The sequence below is a fragment of the Pomacea canaliculata genome, linkage group LG14 (assembly GCF_003073045.1).
Source record: "Pomacea canaliculata isolate SZHN2017 linkage group LG14, ASM307304v1, whole genome shotgun sequence".
NCBI lineage: Eukaryota > Metazoa > Mollusca > Gastropoda > Architaenioglossa > Ampullariidae > Pomacea > Pomacea canaliculata.
Window position 1 is genome coordinate 10415418 of NC_037603.1, and position 11229 is coordinate 10426646.

Genomic DNA, 11229 nt, shown 5'->3' on the forward strand with positions numbered 1-11229 from the left:
TTTCTCCCTCTTTTTTTAGTCTGGACTCTTCCAGCCACAATTTAAAATCACCAACGTTTTAGTTTTAATTTGCAAAACCTTTACTCTGCATTAAAAGCATGTTTAAGAAAGATAGTATAATACTTTATGGGAGATTATTATCTGAATAGCTTTAACATAAAATATTCTTTTCCATCAAGACTTTCCATGTTTAAAATTTATCAAGACATGTTTTTTCCGAAAACATTTCAACTAATAACCGTGCTCTGCGAAGTGGTCTCAGTATACGATATGCAAGTGTTGTTTATCCAGCTATTCTTCTATGGAGAAATCCTTTTTATTGGTCTGTCGCTCATTTATTTAGGCAATGTTACGCCACATCCTTCCTCCATTTACTCCTTCTATCTAATGAGTAACATGCCTGCCAAACCTGTCCGCGTCTGCAGACCTTTCTGTACAACTCTTAACTGAAAGTGACATAGAGTGAACGAATATGACCTTACTCACCTTACATCAAGTCTGTTGGATTTCTGTTTCTAGATTCGACCTTCTTTCATCTTTAAGGTTCTGTGAGTAAGTAAGGTATGAGATGTCTCCCAAAATATTGGTCCTGTCGACTGAGCGCACGATGCTGAAATGACAGGTGTGTTCTCTTACTTCTGTGTATGTAGAATATAACTTATACCTGGCCGTACATTACGTAGATGGGAAAAGCCCACGGCTTTTCGCTTGTATGATAACGTGTACTTGGGTTTTTCCCGACCGCTTGTCTAGTTTTGAACCGAGGGGAATTCCCAAGCCAGGTAAGGTCAGGTAAAGCCAGGTAAGACGCTTCCGCAAGACGGTCGGAAGTGTACTTGACCAATCAGAAAACAAGGCAATGGGTATTCCTAACACAGCAGGAAGTATTGAGGCATCAATAGGCCTAGCTTCCCTTGTAGTTAGTTACTAAAGAAGAAAAAGACAAAGCTAGAAGTATACGGATTTTTAGATAAGGCTCTGTGATGAGCAACGTTGTGAAAAGCTGACAGCCTCCAAGTGTTTGTCTTCAGCGTCTTTAAGCTTGTGTGCACAAGTGTATCCTTGAAATCTCTACTTCCATGGTAACACACTGAGAGCAGCCATATAACACAAGGTATGCTAAGTATTCTTTTACATGAAGCTAATGCAGTAGCAGCTTATTAGTGGCAGAAATATGCAAACTCTAAGATTTAGATTTTAAATTACCATTTTAAATTTACAACACAGTCGGGAATTTTTTTTACATTATTAGGGACCATAAAAACGTCTTATTTCCATTAGTTTCATTAACTCTAGTCTGGCTTATAGAAAACCGTATTGTTTTAAGCCCTGAAATTCAGAAGACAAATGTTCTGACCATAATATTTGAAGGCAATATCATCATTTATTTTATAAGTTGTCTGAAAATGCCATTCACATTCGATATCTAAATTTAGAAAATGTTAGGGGCAAACTATGTTCTTACAAAGAGCACAGAGAATAATGCAAGCCTTACGCTGTAGGGTCCTTTTAACTGACATTCAATGATGCTAGTAACTTAATGACAGACAAGCTTAGGGTGAAAACATAAAAATTAACACTTTTATTTTAAAGTATGCATTGTTCATCAATAAGCTGTCCTTTCCGATGATGTTTTTACAATCCTTTTCAAACAAAGGAGATCATTTCACGAAAGCCAAGAAATGTGCTGTCAATGCTAGTTTTTACAATAAAACCAAAGGATGAAAAGAGTGCTTATTTCAGAATAAAACTGTTGTGGGAGAGTTTGGCGTTATGCAAGACCACTTCGTCTACAAAAATCCCGCCGAAGTATTTTTAGGACAAAGAAATTTCCCATCGTCCCAAAAGACGGAATTTCCATCTCGCGAACATATAACGTTTCTCCTTCACCCACAAGTCATCGGCGGGACTTCCCAGATCACAGAGTTTTAGACGGTGGTGATAAAAAGCTTTACATGGTTTTATAGCTTTTATGCAGACGTTCATTGGAGGAGATATAACTGGTCGGGCAGGTACGTTAACCTTTATGCTGTCTTTCCACAACATTGATAAAACAAAGTTAATCAGCGAGACTGCTTAAAATATATAGTGCGCACCTATTAGTCAGTGCTTGGTAAAACTGAGATGAATGCAAAGTGGAGAAACATGTACTTTTATCTAAAAGCACTTTTAATCTTTTCGTTTGAATGTTTATAATTGTTCATAAAGTCAATTGCAGAAAAAAAGGACACAAGGATGGGAAGCCAACACTAACAGCAGGTGAGACGAAATTTCAACTTTTATGATAAAGTTGAAAAATACAGTTTTGCTCATACTCGTACTAAATATCTCTATTTATTTGCTATTTCTTTGTCACTTTCCGCTTTCAGCATATCCGCATTCGCATTGTCTGTTTATAAAGTAGGTCTACCCAAGCAGCTCCGCTCCAAATTTAGGCAAAATGCACTTGGCTCATCATAAATATTATCATTACTTTTTTTTGCCTACATTTAGACTAAACTTTAATTTCAGAAGAAGCAAGTTATTTTTAATACTTTTCATATTATTAGAATTTAAAACAGTTTCTTTTTCGATATGTTTGTGAGGCTTATGCTCGGCAGCAATAGGCATAACAGCGGGTTGTTTTATCTGTTGTAGAAACGTTTAATTTTGCATTATAAACTGAAAGGGTAGTTGCCAAGTTTTCGTACGAAACCTGCATATTCAAATCTACAAGTTTTATTACTATAGCATCTTATAACATATTTTTGATCCTGCAGATTGATAAGGGTATTGATTTCTTCACACGTTCTCGCACTAATTCATTCTTTTGAAGAGTTAGAAAATCACCTGTTGCATTAAATGTCCAGGAAAAACATTGCTGACTTAAAAATCACGTTGTAGTTGTACTTTGAAAGATTTTAGATACCGTTTTTAATTTGTGATTCAAATTATTAAGATAATTAGACTTACGATTAAAAGAGTTAGACATTTTGTGACAAAATTTATAACGGAAATAACAGATTAGTTACATCACTTTAGCAGAATGGTTATTGAAGTTTCTCTAATGTTCTTAGAGTCTGCATGTGCTGCAATTATTACAGACATATAACAAACCTATGAACCATTGATTTTAAAGATAAGAATGCTCCCTGATAGTAAAACGTGATATATGTTAGGTGCGTAGGGCAGGACAGAATAGTGTCAGTTACTTCAGCACATTTCCATTTTCGATAATAAACAAAAACACCATGTGATTAATATATGTTTACATTATATATGTATAGTTTTGTGTCTAAAGATTATAAAGTCTGGATCACTGGCTGACGTTCACAGTGAGATAAACTGGTCACATGAGACTGTATGCAAGATCTTCCTCTTTGACAGGGGCAGGATCGGGGACTGACAGGAACAGGTAACCCATTCGGTAGTTTCATAGTATCACAGCTGGGTTTGGAAACAAAACCCGAGTCAACTGTATTATTCTTGTCTGTAATATATTTCTCTATTATGCCATCTGGGTTATTCGACCCCGACTGGGTCTGTTCTACCCTAACGCTTGGTAAGTTTCGTGAAACTCTTATTAAAAATAGAGGACTCACCCTGTCGACACGATATCTAATACCTTATTATGTCCAAAAAGGTGGCTGTATGTTTCGGAGTTTAGACTAAATTTTTTTCAGTAGAAGTTCTCTGCTTATCAAGTTACCATAGTCTGCATGACTTGGGTCATAATATACATTTCTGTGTGTGTGTGTGCCGCAAATTACGCAGCATACAAAAACTATTCATGAAATAAGCATCTCATTCATAAAATTGCATTACGAGTTGTGACATCAAGATTAGGCGCTCTCATAGCTGTACTCGATCAGCCGATTATTTTATATACATTATGGTGCATTGCTGTGACATTTGTGCTTTTATACCGCCCTGCTTATGCAATACCTTGGTTTTCATTACAGATGGGACATGCCAGAGACCAGCCAAACCACTTCTCTCTCCCCTCATCAAACTTTGCTTCGTCATCCTGTAGGGTCAGACAGGAAACGCTCCAACCCGACACTGATCTGACCTTAGTTAATCTGGCAAGTTAAATAATTCTTATCTTCTGCTCTCGCTCTACCTTTGTTTCTCTTTCTGTCTGTCCTCCCCACCCCTCAGTAGCCTGATTTACTACTGATTGAGATTACTTAACCAGACTAAAATATTACATACCTGCTTGTTCCTAGTTAAGCACAAAATCAAAACTTTCAAACATATTGGTGGAATTTTGGAGGGTTCGGAGGTGGGGGAAACGCTAATGCCCTCCAAGAAAAGGTCTTCAATTTTATTGAGGCCCTAAGTATCTAAAGCCATTTCAAACTTGTCCCTTCCAACAAGCAGATAGTTCAGTAGTTTGAGGAACGGGGTCCAAACCCCAGTTGTGACGACTCGATAGTCGTGAGGTGCAGCGAACTTCTCCGAATCGACCCAGCTGTCAGTAATGGGTACTTGACACTACAGAGTACCGGGGGAAGGTAAAGTAGCGAGAGAGAGAGAGGTGGGGAGGGAGAAGGGTTCCACCGTCACAAAAAACTGGCCCCGAGAATAGTGTGGAAGCTAACGCAGCTCTGAACGACCTTAAAAAAGGTTGAGGGCTGACCTCAAGCTCCCCACGTTCTTTAAACCTGGATGGGGTGGAGTTTCTGGTTGGGTTGTAGGGTATTGTTCACATTTACCTTGACCTTCCTGATAGCCAAACGCAGGTGTGTTCAGTCTAACGCGATCAAAGTGAGGCTTTCATCATGTGCTCCAAGCATGACAATCTGGAACGTTCCAAGGTCACTTTAAAAAAGCTTTGATATGTTTTGAGAGACATGACTCTCTCGAGTCTTGGTGGTTTTTTTCGGGATTAAAAGTCGCGAATGATCATTTATTTATGTCTTTATCTTTTACTATGGTCATGTATTGATACAATAATTGTTATATATATATATTAACATTCAAAAAGCCTTTGCAAGGAGGACGATCTTACCATCGAATATATTTTCTTAAGTGCATATTTTTTTCCAAGACCGCTGACATCAGGGTTTAAATATCGCTGAAGGGCTTGAGAGAAGAGATTATTCAGCCCGGGCACAAAACCTGCAGAAATATACAGGTGGGTAACATGGAACCGTATTCATCAGTCGTAATTTTCCATTTGGCTTTAGTGTTGAATACATCATGTCTGGGCTCGAATAAAGAAAATACAAAGCTGCCTTAAGGTTGCTTTACCTGCGATGTGCAGCTAATGCACCGAGAAACTCCATGGGGCCGTCGCTAGGAACCAAACGCAAGACGATCCTCTCAACATTATTTGACGACCTCTGAGACCCTTTGCACCACAAAGGCCCTACTTTTACTTCTGACCCATTGCTACGGCCCCGGCTGTCTTTAAAATAAGGTAAGAAACTTGTAGAGGAAACGGTTTCTGTGTTTAATAGTACCGATAATACTGCAACCTTTGAGCTACCTGGACAGTAGGAAAAGCACGGGCACATTTATTGGCATAACGAACACAACTATCACTAACATCCAGTGTAACCCATTCCTTACCATCAGGACTCTCGATTAAGTTTGCTCCTTCATAAATACAAAAATATTAATAAAAAACGGAAAATATTTATGATGAATACCTTAGCACAAAGCCTAGATGAAGGAAAGTTTATCACTTTTAGATAGTAGGAAAACATGGAGTAAACAAAGTCTATATATAAATCATTCTTTTCAACTCTTCTCAAGGACAGGTTTATTCCTATCACACTTTGTGTAGATGGCAACTCACTCAGGTGTTTTAAGTATTCAATCGTCGCTCATTTAATCAACCCTGCGCACTCGCATGTACAACCAAAACAACAACCACGAGTGAGATAAAGTGTCAGTGAAAAAAAAAAATGTTGGCTTCAATCCAAACAGTTTTTATGACCCTCATGCACCCTTATTCGAGCAACAAAACACATTCTCGGAAAAACAGTTTTCTTAGTTTGTATTTGTCTACACCCCTAAACTTCTGTGCCGGTAAAGTAGGGTACGAACCGGTGGGAGGAGCTAGTAAAAAGGTGGAGCTATGTTTGAGACAGTATCGGCCCCCATGAAACAGTATGAATACGACTGCATCAGTTTCAAACCTAATTTTTGAGCATGTTAAATTTGCATCGATCGTAAGAAAACGAGATTGGTAGATATAGAAGTTCAAATATTATAAGTTTAGTTTGATATTTTGACGTAAACCCAAAGCGACAAACTTTAATTACTGCAACATGAAACAGGACGTATTATCTACAATAAAAGCTAACTCTACGGCATGTGAATGGAGAACTGCTGATATCCAAGTGCTGTGCAATTTAATAATCTTGAATACGAGATGCAATTTCTGTTTAAAAGATTCTCCGAATGATACCATTAACAGCAAAATATTGAGCTTAAAATTGCCAGGCTTCCTATTTATAAAGAATCTATTTTCTGGCTAATGGTTTTCGATCCTGGTTTTATGTTTTTGTTTTACAAGTGCTCTCTCTCTCTTCCTTGGGTAGAGAAAATCTTTTGTTTCTTTAAAGATCTTGTCACAATTTATGACTGAATACTTACCCAACGATTCCGAAACTATTTGAGATTAAGAGGAATAGGCTCTGCTGGTCATGAAATATTAAAACAGCTTCTCACAAAGATATCAAACGCCAAAATAATTCAACATAAACAAATGTCTCCGTCTCTCTGTCTGCCTCCTTCCTTATTCTAGGATCGAATGTCATAATTTTTACTTGACTAACCAATATATTTATATTCAAATGTGCCTTTTTTAAAGATATAAAAGGTCCCTCTTACTAGCTGCGGCAAAATCACAGCAGTAATGTCAAAAATTATGCAGCTAATTAGTTTGTTTTGATGATTTTATTAAGCCTATGCCTAAACATCCGGAGAGAAAAGTAAGTGCTAATATTTCACTCTGAAATTTGAGGAATGAGGAAGCTAGGGTAACAAGCTACCAATCCTAATACTCGACTGTAGCGGTTCAAAAAGCGATCGCAACCAGTAAACAGATATGACTATTTTCGAGAACAGTTTCCGAGAAAAAAGATTATTTTCGGTATTAAATTGTTCTAGTCGCTGCTTGCTACCAGGCTTCTAACAGAGGCAGTCGACAGTTGTGGTGTTCATGGATTAGATGCAGTTTATATCAATGAGGTAGATACCTTTCTTTTGCTGGGGAGGAGAATTAATCAAGCTCTAACGGATTGTGATTTTAGTGAGGTAAGATTTTTGTATTTAAGCTACAGCACCATAATGTACACGTATTTCTGAGAAAAGAATATATAACGTCTACTGTAGATGCGTGTTACTCTGAATCAAAGCAAATTATATAACATGCGCAAATTGCAAATCAAGACTGCAACAACATGGTTACATTTTTTATCATTAAAACAATGCGTTTGGTAATCGAACATTAATCAACAGTAATCAAAGGTACTTGTCATACGATATGTGAGAAAGAAATTGTTGCAATAAATGTAACGAGCAAGACATAGTTACTTTTTCTGTTACCCCGACCAAAGCTGAGAATAACAGAAAACAAATTACCTTCCTGGTGACTTTCATAGACTGTAGCAGTACACAATTATATTAGTAATATTACCTATTGAGTAGGATACATGTTAATAACACTAGTATTTTCAGCTATTACCGTGAATCACATAGATAGTAGTATGTGATTGTTATGATAGATTCTAGCTATATTCGCAGCATGTTTTTGCTAGTTACATAACTAATGGTATTTATTATGATCCATTTTAATTATGTGTTACTATGATTGACATTTGTTCTGCTGCTAGTGTTACCTGTTTAGCACGATGCCAATCAGGTAAACAACATTATGTGCTTTGTTATTTCCTATTCATGAAAAAATATTAATAGTGTCATACGTTACCGATATTAGCAGTTTTGTCTATTTGGAAGCTTGTTTCGACTTTCAGCCACTTAAGATTTAATTTCTTCTTTGCGGATTCAGGGTGACCTTTTTGTGTTCGTCGACTTAATTCATTTAGATATAAAGTTAGCGATAATTAAGCTTCTCGGGTATCTGCCTTTTCCGTGAAGTTTTGGTTAGATTTCTTGAGGAGGTTTCTGACAGACTTGGGAATAAAGTTTCTGTTAGACATATTCAAAAAGTATGGTCAAAAGTATTTTCTTTAAAAATCATTCTATAATTATCTTAATCCTTCATTCAGCCCTCAGAGTCAAAAGTTAATAGTGCATTAACTATGTAATTTCTTAGAATTGATAGGGACAGGTTACGACAAAAGATAGCTGCCCTTATCTTTTCCAAGCTTTATGAGGTAAATCAATTAATGCGCATTCTGTCTGAATCTGCGTATGCACATTAAAGTGCATATTTATCCGTGTTTTTGCATTACGATGTGCAAACATTCGTGTGTCCGTGTGTGTGTGTGGATGAGCAAATTCCATGCATGTATATGCATCTCTTTGCGTGGTTGCGTGCGTCTCTCTCTCTCAAACACACACAGGTAACAGGGTGAGAATATTTGCAAGCAATAGAGGATCACACTTTGCTGATGCAAGAGCACTATGAACACGCATATTACAAAGGAGCAGACTGTTTGGTCAGCAAATATCAGTTTTTTTTCTTGATTGTAAGACATAGATACTCGCTTAAGTGGCTCTGAGATTTATTGTTATAACATTTAAAAAGATTAGAGGGTTACAGATTACAGTCAGCTGCGTGTCAACATCGCTCACTTCATGTTGAGGGTGGTGTTAGGACTGCGTGCGTTTCATTCTCTAACGCGTGCGGGCTAAAGGGACATAACTGCGTAGTAGGCTATCTTGCACAACCTAACCAGTGTCTTGGTGTTTGTCACATTCCATCCTAATCATTGTTGTTGGAAAGTGAGGGAAGGAATAAGATGTGTGTGTTATTACAATCACACTGACACCGACCCTTCAAAAACTGGAACAGGCAAAGACTGTTATGAAAAAGCAGCAAGGTCAAGATTAGCTGTGCTTAGACCACCTGACTACTTGACTCTCCTGAGTCCCGCAAATGGGCTTCTTATCTACACGCGACAAATGTAACGATTAGCTGACCAGCGCTTTTTAAATATGTTTCAACTGACTTGCAAAAACTGACTTGTCTAGCTGCTTACATAAAGACAGTATCAAGGAATTTTCGAGAATGTGTGATATTTATAAAACCTGCTTGTCAGAGTATAGCTAAGTGCGCTCGTCCTCCAATATTTTGATTGGTCAGTCCAGCGCCCAATGAAGCTTACTTCCGTGATAGGCTTTTAGGAACAGCTGCACTCTAATGTTTGAACTAGAATAACAGCCAGTCTCTCGCCTGCTCACGTTTATGTGTGTCTATAGCATGTGTGTATCATGCTGACAGTGAACGACGTTCACATTCTTGCTTCCTCAGGATCTTTTTTGAGGGGCACCTTTCCCCCTCCCCATGGTTCCTACACCACTGCATACCTCCCCTTGAAAGAGAAGTTCATGACATTTACAGTGTCTACACATATGCTCGCAATTGCACCAAAAAACTCATAAACCCAAACGAATTTTTACCAGTAAAGCTTTTTTAGTTTCTAGTCCTTTGGAAATCCATAAAAAGATAATGCTGGACACTCGTAGAACTGAACTATACCCTGAGATAAAGAGCAATGTCAATTATTATTATTGTTATTGTTGTTATTGTTATTTATAGCCGAAGTTGGGTGAAGAACGCTACGCGTATCCGACATCAAACCGGAAATGGTCTACCCTCGGCTTGGGTTGAAGGTCGCATGCATGCATAATTCTCCAAAATCGTCCACGAGCAGCCGATGAGAAACACACGCGTTTGTCCCCGCATTTACTCGCATGTGTCCCGTCTCTCCGGTAATGGACGTTCGTTGCTTGTCCCTCAAAATTTACGTCATTATTATTATTTGTTGATGCCATGAAAAGACTTACAAATTTACTGAAATCTGCGACTGCCTTAAATGATCATGCTAGCTGTGTGTGCATAAGTGTATGAGAATATAGGTGTGTCTTACGAACGGTCTAGATGCAGGATTGCATGTTTTCAAGTTTTACAATCTTTTCCTTATCATATCCTTCTTAATAGCACTTGTTTATTTTGATAACTGAGCACACCCCTAAAGTAAAATTCCCTACTAGGACTAATTAAGTTGGTCATTGTCATGTTGAAGTCACTCCATCGCCAATTTATTAATTGTTTCTGTAATCAGGCTTGCAAGCCGACCTAAATGTAGTTTTTCCTATATGTATTTTAATTTTTAATATAAAGATCTAAAGGTTAAAAAATATGCAAGTAAATTCTCAAAATAGAATCATTTCACAGACATATCACGATATCAATTCATCCAATTCTAATATTCGACTGACTTCTGTAGTCAAGCTTAAGTACTTTTAAATTAAAAAAAAAATAGAGAAAGTTTGTTTTCTCCATCATGAGCCTTTATAGAACACTAAAAAAACAAAAAATCGGATACGTGGGACCTTTGCTTTGTACGGCATTCTCTGTTTTGGTATTCTTCGGCAGTTGGGCGGAGAACAAAACTGAATATGTTTATATTTACATTCTTACTTTTTACTATACTTTTTTTCGTTCTCTCCTATTTCTGCTGTTATAAAAGGTGAAATAATTAACTTCATGACACATTTTTCCAGTCACAAGTTATTCATTACAAAAAAACCGCCGTGATTAGAATGGACTCACCGAAAAAGATAGCTGTTAGCAGGAGCAGAAGTGACATGGAAGGTACTAGAATTTTACTGTACTTACCCCACTTGTATCCTCCGGCCGATCCACCTCTTTGATCAAAGTTTCCGTCATGAATTCGTAGCGCAGGACCTCAAGCTGAAGGACACATGAAACTGAATATATGCTATCCAAAAAGCAGCGTGCACTGACAGAATTTTATAAAACTGTAGTCTCAGCAAAATATTGTTTTACCAGACGACAGCGTGAAACTGACAAAGTGCTCAGCACAAACTGGAGTTAAAAATAGATAAACTACTGCCTGTAGTATATTAAACAAGCAGAATAATTTTATGTGATCATCATATTTCATATTGTCTGAGTTCACGGAATTTCTGTCAAAGGAATATTCTTATCAGATGATTTATCTGGAATAATTTCAAGACGAGAGTGCCAAGTCCGTAACTACAGGCCATGTAAAAACATGACGTTCAGGAGACCATTAGGCA

At 37.5% G+C, this 11229-nt stretch overlaps 1 long non-coding RNA gene across 3 annotated transcripts in view; it reads right to left on the minus strand.

Moving 5' to 3' along the window:
- LOC112555078 overlaps positions 1-11229 on the minus strand; it is a 45211-nt gene extending 33982 nt beyond the window's left edge. For 2 of the 3 annotated variants that reach the window (XR_003097400.1, XR_003097398.1), the window contains exon 1: positions 10805-11229. This is a non-coding gene — a long non-coding RNA (uncharacterized LOC112555078). Of the gene's footprint in view, positions 1-486; positions 1114-10804 lie in introns of those variants that run through there. The other variant, XR_003097399.1, reaches the window with a different exon arrangement.